Genomic DNA, 25710 nt, shown 5'->3' with positions numbered 1-25710 from the left:
TTTATATATTGTTTATAAGTTAAAAAGTACGTTTGATTTTTTGCATAATTTTTATATTGGATACTGTTGTAACTAAATTTACCCTAATGCCATAAGCAGTTCTTAGATACCTGTATCAACGGATGTCACGAAAGAGGCCATTTATTTGCTAATTTCTCTGGTCTATCACACCCTTTCTTATCTGTGTTTACAATCCAAATCATTAAGCCACATAAAGAGGTAGGGCAATAAACTCACTATAGCTATAGAAATGCTTTTACTACAAAATTTTAAAAGATAAGAGTTATAACGGAACAAGTATGCATACCTGCATTTTAAGACCCAGGTAGATTTTTGGGGATGACACAATGACACTAAAAGATGGCTTTGCCGATGATTGCATTCAATTGAGATGGTAAGTAGGTATGAATCACCTCTAGTTATATTTTAATGGCTTTGTAATTTAACTTCATGGGGTACGAAAGAATTAAGAAACTTTTAAGAATTTGAAAAAACATAGTTTTTGGGGGGTTTAGGTGTTTTACACAATTTTTGAATATCCCTAAAAACTCAGTTATTTCAAATTATATATACGTAACCTATAAAAAACCTTGAGTTAGTCTATTTTGAAGTATATAAAATGGAGAAAATCCCAAAAAACTACCGAAAAAACCAGTTTTCCGGATTTTTGAAGATGGCGCACCTTACGAATAAATCTGAAAAAAGTCAGAAATACAGATTTTGATAAAATTCACAAAACGCAAAAAAATTAGACATGCAGCCATCGCCAAAAAAAGTTATACGTACCTATTAAAAAAACAAAAAACATTGAGGTTATGTACACTCGACCTTCGGGTCCATAAAAATATATGTTTTGTAAAAGCCTCAGCTGTGCGTGTGAATTTTTTGTAATTTATAATTTAATTGCAAACCAACTTAAAAAAAAAATAAAATCGAAAAATTGACATTTTTTGATGTGGGGAAAGGGGAAGGGGGTGGTGGGCTAAAATTGCGGTGATTCTTAATTTTTTTAATCACATAGAACGTAAAAAAATAAAAAAAAATATTCAGGCTGTATCGACTTCAAAATAATACAGCATCATGCCAAAAGGGCCTTAGTTATGTATGTTCGGCCCTATTGATCCAATCGTGACGTACGTCGGCTGAAATGATAGGAACTAACCAATAGCATACAATGACATAGAGAAATCAAATACAGCCTCATGTCAAAAAGAATAGAATAAACAAAAATTTCTTTTGAATTAAATATTTGAAATAAAAAATCACACTAAATTTTCTTTTTTTTTCACCCTTTCACTTATCAATATAAACATAAAAGTTTTTAGAGAGTTTCGCCCTCGGTTATAATGTAATCTTTCATTCTGCGTTTAAATTTTTCCAAAATTCTTATTAGTTTTCTCAGGATTCGAATAAACTGAATGCATTTAAATAGCATTGGTCATAATTTTGCGCCTACTCCCTCAAGGCTTAAAAAATGTAACATTTCAAAGGAATGGAGATATTTCAAAGATTCGCTGAGACTATAATTTTTATCTAATATACATATATCTGTAGTCCATCCACTCACGGTAAATATTGCAAAACCTCCGAATTTTAAACAACCGCTTGGATTGACATGAAATTGGGTATGCACATAGCTGACAGGTCAAAGAAAAAGTGATATTGTGCCGACGTGTGCTTTTGCCTTGGGAGTTAGTACAACCACTTTTATAATGTGAAAAGACATACATTCAAAATAAGTCCTAAAGTGGATAAACTGAGTAATTCTAAGCTAGTTTTTGTTCTATAGATTTTTTCTTAACATACTGTTTGAGTTATTTGCAAGTGAATATATTATGTTCGTTTTTCAACAAAAAAGTCACGTTTTTAGACGGTTTTAGAAAAAAACTCAAAAAGTATTTTAACGAAAAATATTCTTAGCAAAAATATAGCGTATAAAAAAGTGAAAACAATGGTGTATGTATGAAGTCTGTAGACCCTGTAAAAGTAGAGTTGTAGTTAAGAGGAAACAGTAGCGATCAACAGGTAGCGAAAACGCGTTCCAAGATTGCGGCTGTAATTTTGAATATTTTTTCGAGATATTTGGCACACGTATTCGTAATATAATAAAGAATGGCGGTACAGAGCCCAATTTGAAAAATATATGAATATGTGGAAATTACTCTGTAATTAAATACAATATTTAAAAAACGAGCCTGTACCGCCATTAAGAAGAACAAAAAAATACACTTTCTTCAAATGAACTTTTTTATCCGATGCCTAGATTTTGTGTCATTTTGGAACTACTAAAATTTTGTATTTCATTAGTAGTTCCAAAATGACACAAAATCTAGGCATCGGATAAAAAGTTTATTTGAAGAAAGTGTATTTTTTTGTTCTTCTTAATGGCGGTACAGGCTCGTTTTTTTAATATTATATTTAATTACAGAGTAATTTCCACATATTAATATATTTTTCAAATTCGGCTCTGTACCGCCATTCTTTATTATATTACGAATACGTGTGCCAAATATCTCGAAAAAATATTCAAAATTACAGCCGCAATCTTGGAACGCGTTTTGGCTACCTGTTGATCGCTACTGTATCACCTTAATGTAAAGCAGGTTCTACTTCGTCAAAATACAAATCGAATATTTTAACATGAAATAACCATAAAACGAAGCACTTTTCGGGAAAAACTCATGACTTACAACTGTTATAAAATGTCTAAAAAGTTTTATTTGTATTTTTATAAACGTTTCTAGCATCAAAAGTTAGTTAGCATCAAAATGAAGTCTCTTTTTTGTTAAAAAAATGTAAAAATCACCGCCTAATTTACTTATGTATTGTTTATGTGATATGTACATTTTTTACTCTTTGAGATATTTAGTATCACTAATGTTTAAGTTATTTTAAACCAAGGCATTTTTTTTCAAAATTAAAATTTTTTTATTTTAAAACCAATTTTTTTTAATAAGCATTTCTTGCCAATAAATCTTATAGATCATATAAACAGTATAATATAAGTAAATTAACTAGGGCGGTAACTATTAATTTCATATGGAATGCTAATTAGGTGGTGATTTTCACGATTTCTTTTAGCAAAAAAAGGGACATATTTTATTTAAAGCGTAACTTACTTTTGATGCTGATGGTGATAGAATAGATACTTTTTAAATAACAAAAATAAAACTTTTTTAAACACTTTAAAAAATTTGTGGCGAGTTTTCCCCGAAAAGTGCGTTATTTTTTGGATATTTTACGTTGAACTAGTCGATTTGGAATTCGACGAATAAGAACCAACTGTTGTTCAGCTCCAACTCTGTTTTTATTGTGTGTCCAGACTTCATACATACATAATTTTTTTTACTGTTTTATAAGCTTTATATTTGCTAAGAATAGTTTTTTCGATCAAATACTTACTTTTTGATTTATTTACGAAAAACCATCTAAAAACAAAAAATACAAGGAATTTAATTAGTTTATCCACTTACGGACATATTTTTACCTATATTTTTTCACACTCGAGAAGGGGGTGGTACTCATCCCCAGAAAAAAGCACACACTGGCACAATATCACTTTTTTCTTTGACATGTTAGCTATGCTTATGTCAAATTTCATGCCAATCCAAGCGATTTTGTAAAATCCAAAAACAGTGAGTAAATTGTCCAATGATATCTTTAAAAAAGACTAGTGCATTTTACAAAAACTTAGGTCAATAAATAATATGAAAACAGCGGAATATCAACCAATGTTGAATGTTTTTACAAAGTATTGTTTATTTTTCGCTACTCGAAGGGGACAACTATTAAACTGGTTTCTTCCACTTCCAGACAATTTTTTAACCGCATATGACATCAAAACCAGAATTAAAAAAATTCGGTTTCGACCTCTTAATACACGTAAATTGATCAAGTATATTTTTCTGTGACTATGTGTGTCACTTCCGGGTACACCATTTTAACCGGAAGTGGTGTAAAACTAAAAAAAGTATTTCTTTGTTCTCATTTTTCTAATGCGCGTCAAATTTCTAATCGCTAGTACCATCTATGGGTTATAATCTTTCATTCAACCTCTGTGATTATATCTGACAGACGGACGGACAGACAGGCATAAAACCGGACAGGCATAAATATTTGTTCTCGTCTTTCTAAGGCGCGTCGAGTAATACATAGTTTGTACTATTTCTGCGAATTTAGAACAATACTTCGGGTTGCAACTCTTTATCCTGAAGTCGGAGGCCAAATTTCTCACCTTTAGTACCATCTTTGGGTTATAAGCTTTCATTCCACATCTAATTTGTCATGTTTTAACCCGGCATCCGACAGGTGAACTTTTTTGCCACTAACAGACAGGTGGGATGTGACAAACCCCAGCATTGAAAGAGTTAAAGAATCTCAAAAAATATCTCTACGTTTAGATTAGTTAACAGAAACAGTAAAGATGCAGTAGAAATAAACAAACCAAGACACGTTAAATGATACTAGGAGCACTCCCGAATCATAATTTACAATGTGTAAACTTTGGAAATCATGACTTGGAATTTACAATGTATATACTGATGTGATCTTGATTATTGATATGGGATAATATTCTTATATGTCACTTAATTTAATCAATGTATTAATACTAATCTAATTAATTAACCAGATCACATATCAATATGTTTTCAATCTCAGGGCGAATTATAAATTAATTACTTACTTTCGTGGCTTCTGAATATTTCTTAATGGTTCCTAATCGGGATAGAAAAGAAAAGAGTAAAAAAAAATACAAATATGGGTTACAATTATAATCAAAATATTTTTTATTTTATTCAAAAGGCAATCAATGCTTAATATTTGCTATTTCTTATTATTCTTAAACATAACATTTACAACTGGGAATTTTATTTCCTTTTGGTTTTCTATTGAAAGTTTTTATTAACATTTAACTATTAGGAGTTATTAGGGACAACTCTATTTAAGTTTGATGAAGCTTTTCTGATATTATTGATTATGTTATTCAATTTTTTATGTGGAATTTAATACGAAAAACCCATACATTCATGTCCAAACAAATGAGACTGACCTTTTCCTGGTGAACTGAAAATGTCCTCACACAAAACCCTTTCCTGCTATCCTTGGCTGCGATCAAACCTCGTCCTGGCTTCCAGTGATGTTCTCCTTTGAAAAACTAGCTCGAATAGCTCTCGTTCCTGCTTTTGTCGTGATGCTGTGTTCTACCTTTTTCGAAACTGCTATCAGCTACCGGGACACTCTGGGCTCAAGGAGGTTCTTTTACTCTCGACCTGGCCTACTTCTCGTTCCACGATAGATACTCCACACTCACGGAACTACCGGCTTTCTCACTCCTCGAACACTACCGTCTACTACTCGACTTCACTTCTCGACAGCTCAAAACATTCTGATCCCACTTTGTCATTCATTCACCTACTTTCTCAATATCCCTTCCAGATTCACAAATCAACCTTCCACCACCAACTCTCATTCTCAGTATTCCTCAAAAACCAATTTTTAATCTTTCTAAATATGCTTAATGGATTTCAAAAGAAAATATTTAATTCCCATTCTAAAATCACTTTCTACTATTTACAAATTTTAATGACCTATTCTCTCTTTCAAATGAGTCTTATTTAGCATAGGCTAATGATCGAAACCTTCCGCGAAAAACGATAATGAACTATCATCTATTTCACTGAGTTTTATTTAGCATAGGCTAATGATCGACCTTCCGAGAAGAACGATAATGGTACGCGTCATTCACTTTGTTTATTTTAAGCGCACTGTCCCGAGTTCCGTCTAATCACTTCTTAAAATTAAATATAACAATTTGTTGTATACAGGGTGTTCTAAATTTATATGCCCGTGGTTGAGAAAATTGAAAATATTTTATATTAAATTGAATCCTGTTTACAACCATCAAAATTTAATTTTCATATCAAATAGAAATATAACAATACATTGTAAATAATTATGATTCGGGAGTGCTCCTAGTAGCATTTAACGTGTCTTGGTTTGTTTATTTCTACTGAATCTGGATTTTAAATTTAGTATAAATTTCTACGTATTATGACTGTTTCTTGTTGAGAATAAAGAAAAAACTTCACCAATTATGGTTTCATTTCGAAAACAACGCACACATCTTATGGAAAATATAATGTCACTCAAATTCAATAAAATTTATACGAATAGATCCGTTTTAATTTACCGATCAAATCTTATCATTGCGCCAACTCTCTATTTTCAAAAATAAGAGCAGAAATTGATACAAATAAATCTGAAATCAAATGGGTAGGTACATAAGTTAGAGAGAGAAAAAATATTTTAAACTACCCAGATTTTCGGTACTCCATAAATCAGCGGATTAGTTTCACTAATCCGCTTAGGCCCAGCGGGATTTAAGCTCTTATGAATAGCACTCGGAGCAATAATGATTGTAACTTTAACACTTTTAACACTTTATGGACTCCAAAAATGTGATTTCGATAAACTTTAATTGCAATTTGCGCCGTAATTAATCATAATTAAGAGTTGGCGCAATGATAAGATTTGATCGGTAAATTAAAACGGATCTATTCGTATAAATTTTATTGAATTTGAGTGACATTATATTTTCCATAAGATGTGTGCGTTGTCCGTATTATGACTGTTTCTTGTTGAGAATAAAGAAAAAACTTTACCAATTATGGTTTCATTTCGAAAACAACATAAGTCCACAAACTTTAAAACATAATATCAAAAAAATAAGCAACATTTAAACTTTTTTGGTCTTTCAGATATAGGCCTGGATCCCGCGTATGAAAAAAAAGTTGATTAATAGCAAGCTGAAAATTTGTTAATAGCTTAAGGGTGTCTAGTCGGATAAACTTTGATATATGGGAACACTGGAACAGGGGCAGTTTTAATTTTGGAACAGGTTAAAAATTTGAAACGGTCACACCACGAAAACGGCACATGTATTTTGTCCGACAGAACAGACTTAAACTCTTCGAACAGAGATTAAACTCTCATGCAAAAATTAGACTGCTATTTATCACCAAATGGGCCTTTTAATGAGTAGAGCATGTAGAATATGTCAAATGACAGGAATTATGACAGGTGATAAATAGCAGTCTAATTTTTGCATGAGAGTTTAATCTCTATTCGGAGAGTTTAAGTCTGTTATGTCGGACAAAATAAATGTGCCGTTTTCGTGGTGTGACCGTTCCAAATTTTCAACCTGTTTCACAATTAAAACTGCCCCTGTTCCAGTGTTCCCATATATAAAAGTTTATCCGACTAAACACCCTTAAGCTATTAACAAATTTTCAGCTTGCTATTAATCAACTTTTTTTTCATACGCGGGATCCAGACCTAATAGATGCATTTATAACCCATAATACTTATATAAAATATAGTATTACTATCAGAATCTCTAACTACTAATGGAAAGATTTTTACGTTTCCTGAAAAATTTACACATTGTAACATACAGTGCTTCCATAAAGTAACGCATAATTTCATTATTTCGTAAACCGGCGACTTTAAGGAAAATTTTCGAAACAGGTCGATTTTTATTTTTAAATTACAATTTTTTGGCATATTACATATCATACTAGTGATGTCATCCATCTGGGCTTGATAACGTAATCGATGAATTTTTTAAATGAGAATAGGGGTCATGTGATAGCTCATTTGAAAGGGTATTTAATTCTCTATTTACTAATACAAACAATAACATAATTATATATACAGGGTGTCCAAAAAGAATTCTTTAATTAAATTAATTGAGACAAAAAGAAAAATGTATGTAACTTATTTAATTCAAAATTCGTTTTACTTTTGTCAGAAAATTAAATGTTAGAGCTGCCATCCACCTGCCTCTTGGAAGTTTAAGATTACGCTTAAGCGAAAATCAATATTTAGGTTTTAAATAAAACATTTTTATGTTTGCTGGCACCAATAAAATATATTTAGAATTAAACAAATTACATACATTCATCTTTTTATACCAATTAATTTAATTTAAATAACATTTTTTGGACACCCTGTATAAATAATTATATTAACAATTATATTATTGAATAGAGAATTACATACCCTTTCAAATGAGCTATTACATGCCCTTTATTCTTATTTAAAAAAATCAACGATTACGTCATCACGCCCAGATGGATGACGTCACTAGTATGATATGTATGCCAATAAATTGTAATTTAAAAATAAAAATCGACCTGTTTCGGTATTTTTCCTGAAAGTGTCCGGTTTGTGAAATAATGAATTTATGCGTTACTTTATGGACGCACTGTATATTGTTTCGCAATGACCCATTAAATTATTATAAATGCAATTAACCATTGACCATGTCATGAAAATGGCAATATAAAATTAATTTTTCAAATGTCAAACTTTAAAATTTGTTTTTGTTAACAAAAAAATAATTTAAATATCTATTATGAAATTCGTTACAAACAAAATCTGATATTTCAACTAAACGAAACAAAATACACAATAAAAGTGAATTATTAAACTCATTCAGGGACCCGTTCAGACAAAAGAGCCTACAACTGGTTTTTACCTGAGTGCGAGTGGAAGACTTGTAACGTGAAGCGATCGATATTATGTATCTAACTAGGTACTGTCTTTTCCGTAAAAATGTATATCTTGGCAACATCCTGTTGTTGCCAAAGTGATGTTTAAGCAATGTTTTTGACCTACGGGGGTCAAATTGTCGTTATAGTGTAAGGAATAAAATATATAAATAAATCGGATTACTGAAAATCCGACAACGGTGCCAAGCTTAAAGAAGTGTACTAAGCGAACATTCACGGATTATACCTAGAAAATGATAGCATTTCTAGGTGATGCCAAATGACTGCAACGTGAAAAGATGCCAATTTAATAGCGGGATGTATATATATATATATACCGGGTGGTGAATTGGAACACGGGCCATAGGAAACTCAATGTAAAATTCTAACCTTTTGAATTAATGCTTCCCTAATTATTTTACATCAAAAGTCATAAGAAACTATTTGTAGAGAATTGAAATCTGTATTGAAAACAACTGTTAATATTTTTCTACGAATAATAATTATTCAAAATTTTGTAAAAATATAATACAATTTTCAGAGAAATACGCCAAAGTTACGCCACACACAGTGCAATAATGTGTATAAAATTGCATTCGGTGACAATGAATTTATTATATTAACAATTTGAACTGTCAATTTCTTTATTTATTTTATCATTTATTGTTTAAAACACAATAAAGTTGATCAGATACCCTCAGTTAAGGAGAAAGTATTAATAATAAAGATATTTTCTTCAGTCAATAGTGTTCTCACTGTCAGTTAAATAGTAACGTGTGGCCTAACATGCCCACACATACCTACTGCGGTAAATACATTATATTTTTCAAAATTTTGGAATGTGTTGAAATCGTAGAGCAATTGTAACTTTGGTTTTTAATGCAGATTTCAGTCCTCTACAAATAACTTCTCATGACATTTGATGTAACAAAATTAGGGAAGCAGGAATTCAACAGTTTAAAATTTTACATTGAGTTTCCTATGGCCCGTTTTCCGATTCACCACCCTGTATATATATATATATATATATATATATATATATATATATATATATATATATATATAAATAGATGAAATAGAGAATGTGGAAAAATAAATATATATATATATATATATATATATATATATATATATATGTGTGGATGTGTGAATTGTTCGTAAGGGGATTTTTCCACATTCTCTATTTCATCTGTTTTATATATATATATATATATATATATATATATATATATATATATATATATATATATATATATATATATATATATATATATATATATATATATATATATATATATATATATATATATATATATATATATTGCAAGTATGCGACCGTTAATTTAAATTTAAAGGTATTCAGCTAGTGAATTCAGAGGTTGAATCGGTCAATTTAGTTGGCAATTAAATAAAGAAGTCAACTACTTCATTGATATATTGAAAACGTTTCGCTTTACAATTTCGAAAGCTTCATCAGTTCACTACAAATAAAGGATGAAGTCTATAAGTATAAATAACCTTAACAAAAGTGATATAATACTTACAAAGCAATTTGTAGTATGTTTAAGATGTTAAAACAAAAATTCTACAGATACTACTCATTCTATAACAACAACTTAACGATACACTGCGGAAAAATACACCATGTATTAATGTTCATTGGCTAGTTATTTAATTCGGTGATTTGAATCTCACTGAAGCCTTCATTTGTAGTTGATCACCGTTAGACGAATTAGCGGCAAATGAGATGTTATTTTTCCCTATGCCAAATCCACCCACTAGCCGACGACACGCATGTTTGTAAGATTTATGGCTCAAGCCCTTGAGTAAGAGGTAGAATATTGACTTAACTTATACAGGGGTGTTAGAGAAATTTTTTGTTCGAAGGGTAGAATAATGTGGCAGAATTATTTGAAGCTTTAAATCTCGGAATATGGGTTGTGTTGATTTGTTTGTTATGTAAGATAGGATTTATTATGGCAGAATTATTTGAATCTTTGCATCTCAGAATATGGGTTATGTGGGTTATAAAAAAAATACCGGTGGGCCTGGAAATAGATATGAAAAAACGGACTACTTAGCAATATCGGAAGAAGACGTCAATGATTTGGCAATAGATAAGTAGGAATAAAAGGAACGGAATTTTAAATTTGGGTTTTGTAATGTCGAAAAACGGAACAGCAGGGGCAGAAATAAAAATGAAGAATATATTGAGACAACAGATCTTGCATCAGACAACTCTATAATGATCTGGAATAAGAACATCAAGGGAAAGAACAAAGAAAAATGTGATGTACCTAATAATTGTACGAAGCATCATGGCATATGCCTCCGAAATTTCGGTCATAAACAAATCAATCCAAAAGCGCATTTCCCAATCGAAATGGAAAACTGGGAAATTGTTGTGGTCTCACAAGAAAGACCAAGTAACAAGTGAGGAGATGAGGAGAGTGCAATCGAAAAATATGCCCTGCAATATAAGGACGAAAGAAGACTGAATGGTACGGTCACGTCTGCGGAGCAGAAAACACATGGATGGCAAGGTTGCAGAATGAAGCCCAAGACGAACAAGAAGAAGAGGACGACCGAGAAAATCTTGGAAAAATGAAGTCGGAGGCTGTGTCTAATAAAGGGATGGAAGACGAAGACTGTGAAGATTGACTACAAGAATTGGAAGTCCTGGCTGACGGAAGGGAAAAAGCCTGGCTGTAGGCAACACCTTACATATATGTATGAACATACATACACATATACATATATAGACATATTAGGACATCCTAATGTCACTTTTGTGTGAAGTAAGTCTACCTAAAAGCGATCGACTAGTCTGGCCTATGTAGGAGGAGTGGCACTCAGCACACGGAATATTGTACACAACATTAGTATGTTCTAAAGTGCTCAAAGGAGTTTTGGATTTGGAAAACAACTTTCCGACAGTTTTGGCGTTTTTTAGGGCTATTTTTACGGGTAAATTTTTGAACAGTTTAGTAAGCTTATTTGTGACTTGTGGGAAATACGGGAGGGAAGCATATTTTGTGGCTCGTTCAGAAGTGATCGGGGGATGGTTTGACTGTATGCTATTGGAAATGGAAGCTAATATTCCGTGTGCTGAGTGCCACTCCTCCTACATAGGCCAGACTAGTCGATCGCTTTTAGGTAGACTTACTTCACACAAAAGTGACATTAGGATGTCCAAACCCTCTTGTGCCCTAGCACAACATGCCATTTCCACTAAACATCATATCGACTTCACTAAAGTCAAAATACTCGCCAAACATCAAAATCATCAAAGACGCACCTTCATTGAGATGTGTGAAATTCTCAAAAATCCATCTGCTTTAAATAAAAGAACTGACATCGATAATTTGAGCCAGGTTTACCATTCTCTCATCATACACAATAAATAAGTCAACATATGTGTATGTGTGTATATGTGTGCATATGTATATATGTCTATATATGTATATGTGTATGTATGTTCATACATATATGTAAGGTGTTGCCTACAGCCAGGCTTTTTCCCTTCCGTCAGCCAGGACTTCCAATTCTTGTAGTCAATCTTCACAGTCTTCGTCTTCCATCCCTTTATTAGACACAGCCTCCGACTTCATTTTTCCAAGATTTCCTCGGTCGTCCTCTTCTTCTTGTTCGTCTTGGGCTTCATTCTGCAACCTTGCCATCCATGTGTTTTCTGCTCCGCAGACGTGACCGTACCATTCAGTCTTCTTTCGTCCTTATATTGCAGGGCATATTTTTCGATTGCACTCTCCTCATCTCCTCACTTGTTACTTGGTCTTTCTTGTGAGACCACAACAATTTCCCAGTTTTCCATTTCGATTGGGAAATGCGCTTTTGGATTGATTTGTTTATGACCGAAATTTCGGACGCATATGCCATGATGCTTCGTACAATTATTAGGTACATCACATTTTTCTTTGTTCTTTCCCTTGATGTTCTTATTCCAGATCATTATAGAGTTGTCTGATGCAAGATCTGTTGTCTCAATATATTCTTCATTTTTATTTCTGCCCCTGCTGTTCCGTTTTTCGACATTACAAAACCCAAATTTAAAATTCCGTTCCTTTTATTCCTACTTATCTATTGCCAAATCATTGACGTCTTCTTCCGATATTGCTAAGTAGTCCGTTTTTTCATATCTATTTCCAGGCCCACCGGTATTTTTTTTATAACCCACATAACCCATATTCTGAGATGCAAAGATTCAAATAATTCTGCCATAATAAATCCTATCTTACATAACAAACAAATCAACACAACCCATATTCCGAGATTTAAAGCTTCAAATAATTCTGCCACATTATTCTACCCTTCGAACAAAAAATTTCTCTAACACCCCTGTATAAGTTAAGTCAATATTCTACCTCTTACTCAAGGGCTTGAGCCATAAATCTTACAAACATGCGTGTCGTCGGCTAGTGGGTGGATTTGGCATAGGGAAAAATAACATCTCATTTGCCGCTAATTCGTCTAACGGTGATCAACTACAAATGAAGGCTTCAGTGAGATTCAAATCACCGAATTAAATAACTAGCCAATGAACATTAATACATGGTGTATTTTTCCGCAGTGTATCGTTAAGTTGTTGTTATAGAATGAGTAGTATCTGTAGAATTTTTGTTTTAACATCTTAAACATACTACAAATTGCTTTGTAAGTATTATATCACTTTTGTTAAGGTTATTTATACTTATAGACTTCATCCTTTATTTGTAGTGAACTGATGAAGCTTTCGAAATTGTAAAGCGAAACGTTTTCAATATATCAATGAAGTAGTTGACTTCTTTATTTAATTGCCAACTAAATTGACCGATTCAACCTCTGAATTCACTAGCTGAATACCTTTAAATATATATATATATATATATATATATATATATATATATATATATATATATATATATATATATATATATATATATATATATATATATAAGTTACCTTTGTTTACCCCATTTGTTGACCCTCCTTTCCGTGGTCTGGTCTTGTTTGATTTTGCTCTGAAAGACCCCTGAGGATTTATGTATCCCAGTTAATAATCCTTAGAGTTATAAAAAAAACGTAATAAATAAAAAAAATAAATAAAAAACAAGAAAATAATAATAATAATAAAAAAAATAATAATATATAAAATGAAAGAAGCTATCATTAAAATAAATAAGTACTTATATTTGTAAATCATTATTATCAAATAGGTCATTCATATTCAAAAATATAATGAGAGTATACCAGATATCTCATAAGATTTTAGTTAGTAAACAAATTTAGTTCGGCTAATGGATTAAGTCCACAGTCAAGAAATCCGATAGCACACACACACACACAAATATGAAACAAAAAATAAACAGAATAAATAAAGACTAGAAAGTAAAAAGAAAAAAAAACTAATAAGCAAAAAGCAACCGATGGATATACAGGGTGGGCCAAAGAAAAGAGTCTAGTAACTACTGTCAAATATCGAGGTGCACTCTTTTCTTTGGCCCACCCTGTATATTTTATATCGAATAGGGAACTACATATTTAAAAATCAAATGGAAAATTGTGTACAAATAAATTAAGCACAACATATAAAGGAGAAAATGAGCTTTATAGAGTTGAATACATTTGAAAACCACCTGAAAGTGTAAAGGATTCGAAATTTTAAAAAATTACAAAATAATTGAGACTAATTGAGTGAAAGCTAATCTACTCATAATCTGAAAATTATAATATGCAACGAAACTTAATAAGAAACATGGCAACTAAAAAACAAGTAAATAAGAGCAACTTGTTGAGTGCCGACAGAAGTGAATTCTTCTTAGAATTCGATACGACTAGATTAGGTTTAAAAGTTTCTGAAATAATGGATTTGTTCCATACTTTTGCATCGTAAGTACATAATTTTGGTTGACATCGTAGAAATAAATATTTAAATAATACATCGTTGAGAAGGCGAGTAAGAGAACTTAAAAATGAGATGTCTCATAACCACCGTCGTTTGGATTTAAAAAAAATTGTGTAATTACTCCAACACTGATGACGTAATGATCAATGTATAAAATATAGCAATTTATGTCCATTTAAAAATAAAAACTGACGTATTTTATGATTTTTTTTAAGTCATCTGTTCAAATCGTAGCCCTTATGGTTAAGGCTACATGCTCGCACCAGTTAGGTAAATCCAGCCTTCTGCATCCAAAGTTGAAGATAGGCCACCCCAATTTCTTATAGTTTTGTCGATTTTGGGCTTCATGCAACCAATTCCCAGCACTCCTTTTGACGTCGTCTGTCCATCGTGTAGGTGGTCTATCTCTACTTCTTCTGTCTTCAGAAATAACATTAGAAAAAAAAAAAGAAATAACATAAAAAAATAATATACGTGCCATTAGCAGCATCAAGCGCCAGAAAGTAATTTATCAGGTAAAGTCATTTATCATACACGCATGAGTACGAAAGAGATGCACAATTGGACGGCCGCCTCCAATACGAATGCGCGCTTAGCGTTCATTGTTAATAATTAAAATAACATCATCATCATCATAATTGGAGCTACAACTCTTCGTGAGTCTTTGTCACGTTTAATATTGCCTTTCATATTTGTCGGTCCTGTGCCACTAATTCCCATTGTCGCACTGTCATTTTCTCTAGATCTTCTTTGACTGCATCTTTCCACCTTTTTCTAGACCGCTACAGAGTTTCCTCCATCTGGCCTTTCCCAGAACACATTGTTTATAAAGGCGGAAATACATATCCGCGCCGCGAACTCCGCGCCGTGTGAGCGCCGCGCGTTCGTGGCGCGGTTAATGTTCGTTAACATTTTTCATTTTGACGAACCTTCCGCGATCCAGAGGAAACTTACGAACATTTAGTAATATGTAGATAATTATTAGTATTAAATGTGGGTGCCTACATTGGATCTGTTTTTCTCCGATCAGATCAGATCCGATATCGGCCGACGTCGGGAGTAGCTTCTCCTATTCTCATCGAGAAGTGTTTGGTTTCATTCCGATTCTTTGCAAGTTGAGTTGCAAGTTGGTTGCAAGTTGGTTGCAAGTTGGTTGCAAATTGGTTGCAAGTTGGTTGCAAATTGGTTGCAAGTTGGTTGCAAATTGGTTGCAAATTGGTTGCAAGTTGGTTGCAAATTGGTTGCAAGTTGGTTGCAAATTGGTTGCAAGATGGTTGCAAGTTGGTTACAAGTTAGGGGTTCCAAGCTAACATGTTTAAATATATTCAATGTCATCATCTCATTTTCACTTTCCACGGTAAACATCAATAAGTTTGATATTTCCTTCCTAACACTCCATTACTAACAAATATTCAACTCAGGCGCGCCAAAACCAACAAACCACTCGCAAACCCGTCCAAATACGTATTGCGAACCATCAAAGCCTTTGTTGAAAAGCCGACAGAAGTTAGATTGTGGTGCGCCGTGTGCGAGCCGTTTGTGTGCCACTTGAAAACACATACTAATCTAAAGGCGGATATACATATGCGCTCTGCTCGGTGTGCGAGCCGCTCGCGCGCAGCGTATTCGTCAGATTAGTACGTGTTTTCCGGTGACGCACAAACGGCACGCACACGGCGCACCACGATCTAAATTCTGTCGGTTTTTCAACAAACGCTTTGATGGTTCGCAATACGTATTTGGACGGGTTTGCGAGTGGCTTGTTAGTTTTGGCGCGCATGAGTTGAATATTTGTTAGTAATGGAATGGTCGGAACTGTCGGAAGGAAATATCTAACTTATTGATGTTTACCGTGGAAAATCATTATTGTGGGATCCTCAATAAAGAACCATTTAATTTAAAGAAACAACTTCGATCTGAAAGGAAATAGAAGCTGGAAAAAAATGTACATGCGGAATGCGGACCTTTTTAAAAAATGTTAGTTCATTGTTGTACTAAAAATAACATGTATTAAAAATAAGATTTACTATTTTATTTGGGCATAAGCCACAATTCGAGTTTGAAATCAAGTTTACTTGACCTTTCGACTTTCACTTCGGAAATAGTTATCAATATCAAAAAAACATTCATAAGTAGATATATTATGTGTCACCGGAAAGCGAAATAGGTAACGCACGACTTGGAGAACCTATAGTTTTCTAACTTCGTGTCTGGTGAAGCAACGCAGTTGAAACAAGCGGATATATTATAATTGTGTCACCGGCAAGCGAAAAAGGTAAGGCACAACTTGGAAGACCCAATAGTTTTCTAACTTCGATTCTGGTGAAGCAACAGAGTTGGAACAAGCAGATATATTATAATTGGGTCACCGGAAAGCCAAAAAAGTAACGCACAACTGGGAAGACCCAATAGTTTTCTAACTTCGGTTCTGGTGAAGCAACGGAGTTGGAACAAGCAGGTATATTATAATTGGGTCACCGGAAATCGAAAAAGGTAACGCACAACTTGGAAGAGCCTATAGTTTCCTAACTTCGCTTCTGGTGAAGCAACGGAGTTGGAACAAGTAGATATGTTATAATTGTGTCGTCGGAAAGCGAAAAAAGTAACGCACATCTTGGAAGAGCCTATAGTTTCCTAACTTCGCTTCTGGTGAAGCAACTGAGTTGGAACAAGCAGATATATTATAATTGGGTCACCGGAAAGCCAAAAAGGTAACGCACAACTTGGAAGACCCAATAGTTTTCTAACTTCGTTTCTGGTGAAGCAACGGAGTTGGAACAAGCAGATATATTATAATTGGGTCGCCGGAAAGCCAAAAAGGTAACGCACAACTTGGAAGACTCAATAGTTTTCTAACTTCGCTTCTGGTGAAGCAACGGAGTTGGAACAAGCAGATATATTATAATTGGGTCACCAGAAAACGAAAAAGGTAACGCACAACTTGTAAGAGCCTATAGTTTCCTAACTTCGCTTCTGGTGAAGCAACGGAGTTGGAACAAGTAGATATGTTATAATTGTGTCGTCGGAAAGCGAAAAAGGTAACGTATATCTTGGAAGAGCCTATGGTTTCCTAACTTCGCTTCTGGTGAAGCAACTGAGTTGGAACAAGCAGATATATTATAATTGGGTCACCGGAAAGCGAAAAAGTTAACACAGGGCTTGGAAGAACCTATAGTTCTCTAATTTCGTTTCTAGTGAAGCTACGCAGTTGAAACAAGCATATACATTACAATTGTGTCACCGGAAAACGAAAAAGGTAACGCATGACTTGGAAGTACCTATAGTTCTCTAATTTTGTTTCTGGTTGTAGGAACAAGCAGATATAGATATTATGGTAGGGGAGCAAAGTATGCTAAATGTGCAGTCACTCGAGCGCTTTGGGGACCTATTGGGTTGTGATTATTAGGTCCTAAAACCAAAAAAGTTAAGTAAAATTTTCCATTTTAGTGGGGACTTCCCATTTTTTAATTTAATTTTCCATTTCCAACAATCTTTTTTTCGTCCATCTATCCATAATTCAAAAAAATGTTTCGAATAAAAGTTGTTTGTTTTTATACAAACAATCCAAATCTGCAATAAGAAACGGGGTTTACCATTTAAGATTTTAAAGTAACCCCCCCTTACCTCCGTGGGGGGTCGTGTTTGGAACCATTCGATAGATTTTTCAAAAATATTGATAAAGTGTATTTTGCAGTTTTTCGATATGATGTTTATTTTGCGAAATATCGCGGGATTTGTATTTAAAATTTTAAATTTACCCCCCACCCCTCTCCGTGGGGGGTCAAGTTTGGTATTTTTCGATAGATTTGTGAAAAATATTGAACACGTAGTTTTTAGTTTTTCAATTTGACGTTCATTTCGCGAAATATTCGCTTTTTTTTGTGAAACTTTTTGACTCATTTATTTCCGTACGCCCCGCTCAAATCGTCATATTTTTGAAATATAGACTCTTTTGCATGTACTTAACTTACCTTATCTTAATCTGACAATTTCGGGTATTTTTAAGGATAGATTTTTTTTCGGGCCCCCCTGAACGAACTCCCCTGTGTTAAGAGCCAATATATGGTGGAGGTACATCTGCAGGGTACCACGTTTCTCCCCATATGATAATCTGATGCGCTCGAGTAACTGCAAAAATCCCCGCTTGGGCTCCCCTACCATTATATTTGTGTTGCCGGGAAGCAAAAAAGGTAGTTCCCGAAATGTTCCCAAACTGTGGCTTATTCCACATAAAATAGTAAATTGCATAAGATGACCCAAGAAAATAGTTTCAGAACAATACCAAAATAAGATGTAGTAGAAGTACAGGACAGAGACATGATTATCTACAATTACTAAACGTTCGTAAGTTTCCTCTGGATCGTCAAAATGAAAAATTTTAACGAACAATAACCGCGCCTCGAACGCGCGGCGCACACACGGCGCGGAGTTCGCGGCGCGGATATCTGTCTCCGCCTTAACAAATATGCTGCGCGCGAGCGGCTCGCACACCGAGCAGAGCGCATATGTATACCCGCCTTAAGGCAATTGTCGTTATTGCGTATCCCATGCCCTGCCCATCTGAGTCTGTTAGCCTTTATATGTCTGACTAGATTTTCTTTTCCGAATAGAGACTCTAGCTCGTTATTGTATCTGCGCCTCCATTCGTTTGTCAAGCTGTCTCTGCAAGGGCCCTATATCATTCGAAGGATTTTACGTTCCCACACCAGCAATTTATTTACTTCTCTTTTTCTTAGCGTCCGTGTTTCGCTTCCATACGCGACTACTGGTTGTATTATTGTCTTATATATCTAGATTTTTGCACCTCGGGAAAGAAGTTTTGACTCCATTAGATGTTTTATTGCAAAGAAAGATCTATTTCCTGCCATTATTTGCATTTCAACTTCTCGCTCTAATTTGTTGTCATTTGTGATTGTGGCTCCTAGATAATTTCTTTAACCACTTCGAAGTTATGATCGTTTATAGGAATATTTTTCCCCTTTCGCCATAGTTCTTGTTTTGAGACGACCATGTATTTTGTTTTGTCTTCATTTATTTTCAGACCGATGTTTAATGCAGCTTTTTCAAAGCTCGAGAAAATATCCTTAATTTCTAATGTTGATTGTGCTTCTGCGTCTACGTCATCGGCAAAGGCGAGTATGATTTTTGCTCCCCGAGCAGTAATGTCTGGTTTGATTTTTGGATAAATTTTTCGCTTGACATATTCTAAGGCCTGTTTAAACAACAATGTGGACAACGGATCTCCCTGTTTCAGTCCATAATTTACGCAGAAAGCATTTGATATTTTTCCCCCTATTCTAACTTGTGCAAAGGAGTTACTTACAGACATTTTTGTTACCGCAGCTAGTTTCTTGGGTACGCCGCGCTCGATCATTGCCTTCCATAATGTTGCACGATTAATTGAATCATAAGCCTTTTTGAAGTCTATAAAGATCTGATGAACGTCCTGATTATATTCCCAATACTTTTCAAGCATTTGTCTTATTGTAAATATTTGATCAATAGTCTATCTGCCAGGCCTGAAACCACACTGGTAGTCACCCACTATTTCTTCGGCGTATCTTTTAATATCTTTTTAATAATATCGAAGCCAATATTTTATACGTAGTGTTGATTAGTGAGATTCCTCTGTAATTCATGCATGATTCCTTTTTTCCTTTCTTGTGTATTGGTACAATAATACTACCACACCATTCTTTCGGCATTATTTCTTGTTGCCAGGCCTTTTCTATTAATTGATGGATTCTACTTATGAGTTCATGACTGCCTGTTTTAATTAGTTCGGCATCAACATTGTCCAGACCAGGGGATTGATCGTTTTAAGCATTTTTATGGCATGCGTACTTTCTTCCATGCTTGGTGGGGGTATTTCTAATTTGGCCGTTTGATACTTATGTTCTCTGTTGTTTCCACCATTTTCATTGTTTTTATCAGTGAAATTTTGGATGTTCAGGAGCTCTTCAATATATTCAATATAAATTAAAATAACAGCTGTGTAATAAAATAATGACAAAAAATTCTTCAGGCTCTTGTAGAGGGTTCTAAACTTTAATTTGGTCAATTTCTGACTTTCACAATAATAATTTTTATCCGAGTTATTAAGTCTTAAAAATGGCCATTTGCGCGTTTTTCAAATTTTAAATCGCGTATAACAATCAATTGTAGAGAAAAATCACAGGATACCTTTTTTGCTCAGAATGACCTAGAATACCAAAATTGTTTAAACAATTTTTTGACTGCGGCACCAGTTATAAGGACCTCTTTTTACGTAAGTTTGGGCCAAAAATAACGAATCGAAATAATTTACCTAACGGGGGCGAGCATACGGGCTGGATTATTAACCCGGCATTGGTCGCTAGGTAGATTGTTACGCGAGTGGTCGCGCGTGAGATTTTCTCTCACATATCCAAATTTTGCCTTTTTTTACAAAATAAAATTTTTAAAACAGCTTTTCAACTTTTTTTATTAACTAATAATAAGAAAAAAATAATATAACATAATATAGATAATAATATAATAAAATAAAAAGAAATAATCGGAATTAAACAAATATTAATCAATCTCCGTATCTTGATAATTTACGGCATAGCACACAAATATAACAAGAATGCTCTGGAAAAATTGATTGATGACAATAATTACAATTTTTTTTTACACTATTTCAGGTTTTAAGTGCCAAAACAAAATTAATTTTTATGTACAGTTCGTAACGCGGGTGGTCGCTTGATGAGAGAATGTCTCACTTGAAGCGCGCTGACTCAACAATTGGGTGATATTAGGTCAACTGAGTCACTATCTAAGCGGACGAGTCTATTAGATTGTGGAGGGAGGATAGTTAGGAGACTAGAAGGAACTACAGAGCGTACAATTTCCCAGAAAAAAAATTCTGTGCAATTTTCTGAAACCGTGAGAGAAAATCTCATATAGCGACCACTGGCGGGTTAAGGGCGTGACGGCCCTAGACTGCAAGTAATAATAACTGTTATCACCACAACCAGTGTGACAGGGTGTAGAAGTACAAAGGGTGATGTGTGTGTGCTATTTTTAGACGGAGTTACAGTCAACTAGGCGTTGTTGACACATGACTTTCAATTAATATATACTACACATATTTGTTCATAGTTATAATTTTGCATAATATAATAATATATTTAAATTACAATATGCTAAATTTGTCAACGCACTTGGCAGGAAATTATAATATAGATAAATCAAATTGTAGTAAGTTTTAGTGGTTAATTAACGATGAAAGCACCGGTACAACCATGACCTATTATTAGTTCGCGCCATTGAGTTGCAAAGGATTCACGTAATTACAAAAGTGTTCCGGTAATTATATTTAGACTCTTCTACTAGTGAGATTTTACACGTGTTTAAACATTTTGTTTATTTACAAATTAGTCTTAATTAGTTATAGGGATAGATTTAATAGAGTGCTACAGGAAGGGCTTAATTTGTCGAATAGAGATTTACATCCGTTTTAAATGTTGTATGTAAGAGCTGATTTTTTTTTTCAGACCGAGAAAGAGAAAATCAGACCGAAGAAATAAAGAGAAGAATAAGGTTGGCCTGGGCATCATCCGGAAAAGTGTCTTATATTCTAAAGAACAGAAAATACCCGCAATACCTAAAAACAAAAGTCTTCAATCAATGTATACTCCCTGTTTTAATATATGGCTCTCAGACATGGACGTTTACAAAAGAGAATATGGAAAAAATAGCAAAGACAGAAAGAGCCATGGAAAGACAAATGCTGAACATTAAATTATCAGACAGGAAAAGAAACGAATGGATCCGTAACAAAACAAAAGTGAAAGACGTCTCTACCCAAGTAGCAAAGCTTAAATGGAAGTTCGCCGGACACACCCTACGGCAGAAGGATGAAAGATGGACTAAGATGGTAATACATTGGAGACCATGGAACCACAAACGAAAAAGGGGAAGGCCACAGATGCGATGGTCAGATGACCTGAAGAAACAAACTGGGTCAAAATGGATGCAAATTGCCCAAGATAGAGAGGCATGGAAGAAGGAAGAGGAGGCCTATATCCAAGGATGGATGTTTAGGGCTGATTAGATAGATAGATGTAAGAGCACTAATATTAGCATAAATAGAAAGCAATCATAAATTGGTATTGTGCAAAATCAGAATCAAAACACATATACCTATGTGATAACAAAAACACCAGGATACATCACCATGATGAAAGTTGAAAGCTTACAGGAGACTTATATACCACAAGATACCTATTCCAAAAAAGAATAACAAAAAGACGTAGAAGCAAATATCACAGATAGTAGCTGAGTCGAAGAAAACTGGGCAAAAATTTAGTCTAGTATTTTAGCCTCAGCCAAAGGAGTTCTTGGTGAAATAAACATTAATAAAAATAAATCGCTCCCAAGGAGAAAAATTTCACGGTTTTGTACAGAATTGAAGGAAAAATGTAGCTTGGACTTAAGCTTAACTTAAAATACATGTCAACCATGATACAAGAGGCATACGATAATTGTCAGATAATAGGAAACGAAATATATTCATTCGTACGAAGTTTAAATATTATCACTTGAAACGTTTCTCAAAAGAAATGGAACATGATTTTTACGGTAAATACGTTTATGGTGCAAAAGTAAATATAGCACTTTATATGATCCCAACGAACGAAGGTAAAGTAACTAATAAAATCAAAACACGTAGAACAGGATACATGGACTGACTATCTAAAAGAGCTGTGCCAAGAAGAATTAGAAATGACGCTAGAACCGGATACACTAGAAATTACAGCAAATGAAAAAGACAATATTAGTCCACAATAAGTTTGAAAAACACTTGAAAAGCTGAAGAACAGAAAAGCATCAGTTAAATAAAGAATATCAAACGAATTACTGAAATACTCTAAAGCAGTAGTGACAGAAAAGTAAACAACAATAATTAAATAAATTATAAAATATTGGGAGAATGAGCAACGAGTGGACTAATTATTCTACTATTCAAAAGGGAGATAAATAACTAATAGAAAACTACACAAGTATCAACTTGTTAAGTACTACCCTAGAACCTACGTACTACTAAAATTTTGCAATAACTAATGAATCAGAGAATAAATAAGTTTAGCAGATGAACAACAGGGTTTTCGTACTGGACGATCATGTAGAGATGCAATATTCGCCATAAATCAAATTGCTAAGAAAACACTAGAGTATAATAGACTAGCATTTATATCTTTGATTGACTTAAAGAAAGCATTTGAGAGAGTAAGACTCAAAGATATAGTCATCTTCTATATAATAGAGAAGTTTCCGTAGATCACATAAACTATTGAAAACATCTACCAAAACAACACAATAGAAGTCAGATTAGATGGGAACTTACAGATCCGAAAGACATAGGTATCGGAACAAGACAGGCACCCATTGAGACCCATGTTCTTTAATTTAATCATGGATAGAAAAATTATCAAAAGCGTTAACAAAGGAAGAAAATACAAATGGAAAACAAAGAAGCAAAAATACTCTGTTACGCAGACGACGAATTAGTAATAGCCCAAGATGCAGATCGTCTGAAAGATTAGTCCACAGTTTTAGCGTAAGAGCAAAAAAAAATTAATATGACAATTATTTCATCTCAGAAAACTAATAGTCTAAGAGCTGGGAGCGGATTTTGTGCATGATAAGTAATATGGAAAAACTATAAGGGGATATGTTGAACTAGTTGTCTACATTACTTTCCCCAACGGCCGGAAACCAGAGTGGGGGCCGAGGGTAGATATAAGGGGTCAAAGTCGCGGTTTTATTATTTTTTTTTGTGACGCTCTTGATAGAGATAGTTCACCAAAATTTGGGAATAAGTAGGTCATGACGTAACTAATTAAAATCTCCAGGGGCGGAAACCTGCGTGGCCGACAAAGGGGTGAGGAAGGGGTGAATATAAAAATTATAATTAGGTTTTTTGTGACGCTGATGGGGATAGTGCACCAAAATTTGGGAATAAGTAGACCATGACATACCTAAGTAAAATCCCCAGAGCCGGAAACCAGATTGGGGACGAGGGTAGTTATAAGGGGTTAAAGTCGCGGTTTTTATTATTTTTTTTGTGACGCTCATGATCGAGATAGTGCACCAAAATTTGGGAATAACTAGTTCATGACGTAACTAAGTAAAATCTCTAAGGGCGAACGCTGCGTGTCCGCCAAGGGGGTGGGGCAGGGGTGAATATATAAATTATAAGTGGTTTTTTGTGACGTTCGTGATCGAGGTAGTGCTCCAAAATTTGGGAATAAGTAGATTATGGCATAACTAAGTAAACTCTCCAGGGGCGGAACGCTGTGTGGGGGACAAATGGGTGAGGGCAGAGGTGAATATAAAAATTATGAGGGTTTTCTTGTGACGTTCGTGTTCGAGATACTACACCAAAATTTGGCAATAAGTAGATCATGGCATAACTAACTAAAATCTCCAGGGGCGGAACGCTGCTTGGATATAAAGCGGTGGTGGGTAGGGTTGAATATACAAATATAGGGTTTTTTTGTGATCTTCTTTAACGAGATAGTGTACCAAAATTTGGGAATAAGTGGATCATGAAAAAACTAAATAAAATCTTCAGGGGCGGACAAGGTGAATACGCAAAATTTTTGGGTTATACTCGTCATCGAGAATATGTCTGTAACTTGCACAATTGATTCATTGTAGAATCAAAATCCAAAAGGGCGGACAGCTAGGTGGGATCAGCTAGCTTTGTTAAAAACGGTGTCACAATATTTTCATAAAAAATGTAGAGAAAACATTAAAATTTCTTATATTTTTGCGGGACCGGTGGCGGGCGGGACCCCTGCCCGCCACCCCTTTGTTATCACACGCAGCATTCTTAGAGATTTTGTTTAGTTACGTCATGACCTATTTATTCCCCATTTATATATTATTTAAATATTGGTGCACTATCTCTATCACGAACGTCACAAAAAAACCCTTATAATTTATATATTCACCCCTGCCCCTACCCCATGTCCCCAAAAGCAGCGTTTCGCGCCTGGGTATTTTACTTAGTTACGTCATGAACTAGTTACTTCCAAATTTTGGTGCATTATCTCGATTATGAGCCTCAGAAAAAAAATAGTAAAAACCGCGATTTTGATCCCTTATAACTACCCTCGTCTCCCACTCTGGTTTCCGGCTTTGGGGATTTTAATTAATTAGGACATGGTCTACTAATTCCCAAATTTTGGTGCACTATTTTAATCAGGAACGTTACAAAAAACCCCT

General features: G+C 34.1%; 2 long non-coding RNA genes across 2 annotated transcripts; one reads left to right on the top strand and one right to left on the bottom strand.

The window, feature by feature from the left end:
* Nucleotides 1–9969: 9969 nt before the first annotated feature.
* LOC126886026 (uncharacterized) lies at nt 9970–11051 on the bottom strand. Its single transcript, XR_007698551.1, has 2 exons — nt 10097–11051; nt 9970–10033 (listed from the first exon to the last, which is right to left on the bottom strand). It is a non-coding gene; the product is annotated as an uncharacterized LOC126886026 (long non-coding RNA).
* Nucleotides 11052–12475: 1424 nt separating this feature from the next.
* Nucleotides 12476–13350, top strand: LOC126886025 (uncharacterized). Its single transcript, XR_007698550.1, has 2 exons — nt 12476–13223; nt 13287–13350. It is a non-coding gene; the product is annotated as an uncharacterized LOC126886025 (long non-coding RNA).
* The last annotated feature ends 12360 nt before the right edge of the window (nt 13351–25710 follow it).

This window comes from Diabrotica virgifera, chromosome 6, assembly GCF_917563875.1.
Source record: "Diabrotica virgifera virgifera chromosome 6, PGI_DIABVI_V3a".
Taxonomy (NCBI): domain Eukaryota; kingdom Metazoa; phylum Arthropoda; class Insecta; order Coleoptera; family Chrysomelidae; genus Diabrotica; species Diabrotica virgifera.
This window is presented reverse-complemented; position numbering and strand designations above follow the sequence as displayed.